This window comes from Oryzias melastigma, unplaced genomic scaffold (genome assembly GCF_002922805.2).
Source record: "Oryzias melastigma strain HK-1 unplaced genomic scaffold, ASM292280v2 sc00434, whole genome shotgun sequence".
Classification (NCBI taxonomy): Eukaryota; Metazoa; Chordata; class Actinopteri; order Beloniformes; family Adrianichthyidae; genus Oryzias; species Oryzias melastigma.
The window spans coordinates 51,324-52,385 of record NW_023417030.1 but is presented as its reverse complement, the minus strand read 5'-3'; the positions used below and the strand labels follow the sequence as shown (position 1 = coordinate 52,385).

The following is a 1,062-nucleotide window of genomic DNA, read 5'->3' as shown; positions in this document are numbered from 1 at the left end:
ACCTCGTCTGTTTTGCATCAGTGGATGTGGAAAATGCATTTCTATGATCCGTTTCTTCCATTTTAAATGTCCTTAACTGAGCTAACAGTTTACAATAACAATAGTGTAACTTAACTTCTCTAGAATCATTTGAAACATTAACATTTGTACACCAACCAAACCACGGACGTTGACATTTTCAACAGATAAAAAATGTTTACATTCATTAACAAATAACCTTTTTTTTTATTTTTTAAGTTGAATATTACAGTCCAGTTGGCGGAGTGATTGTAGTAGAACAGTACCTTCCTTAAAATAAATTGTCTCTCTCAGTTGAAATCTTCTCTGTCTGAAGCATCTGGATGTAGATACTGAAGATCCCGTACTCCTAAGATGCGCGTCGAGTTTTCACTGTAGCAGCCTTGGTCTCAAAGGAACAGAAGAGAGCTTCTGACGGGTGCAGTAGTTTTATTTCGTTTGGCACCGTGAAAACTACAGCAAAATGAGACAAATGAATAAGATATAATGAACAATCACTCATTTGCATACAAAATATAGAACATAAAGTAATATAACGCACCTCGCTTCGCTTGCCAAGGGTGCTAAGTGCAGGGTTTCCCTCTATGTTGCTCCCACCTGCTTTACTCTGGGAGGGGGAGGGGCCGACCGAACTAAATTGCACGTAAATGCAGCTGATATAATTCAATCTAACAGAAATAAAATGCACAATGTTTACATGTTTAAAGATCACAAGAAAACAGACATTGAAATTAAGCTGTGAAAACTAACTGAACTCACGTGAGAAGACGCTCTGGTTTCTAAAGAATCGCGCGTGTCAAGCTCCCGGAAACGAAACACAACTTCCGGTGTTTAGGTGTCAAGCTCCCGGAAACAAAACACAACTTCCGGTGTTTAACAGAAAATTACATAATTTCGGTCCTTTACACTTATGTTGTGTAAAAAATACTAAATTGAGCCCACTAATTGCTAATTTAAGCTCTCAAAATATTACATTTTGCCTAAAATACGCTAAAGTGTTATATTGTGTACACTACACATTATACTAAATTTTACCCAAATGCT

At 37.0% G+C, this 1,062-nt stretch overlaps 1 long non-coding RNA gene across 1 annotated transcript; it reads right to left on the bottom strand.

The window, feature by feature from the left end:
- Positions 1-218: 218 nt before the first annotated feature.
- LOC112142024 lies at positions 219-917 on the bottom strand. The gene is made up of 2 exons (XR_002918508.2): positions 560-917; positions 219-471 (listed from the first exon to the last, which is right to left on the bottom strand). It is a non-coding gene; the product is annotated as an uncharacterized LOC112142024 (long non-coding RNA).
- Positions 918-1,062: the final 145 nt, after the last annotated feature.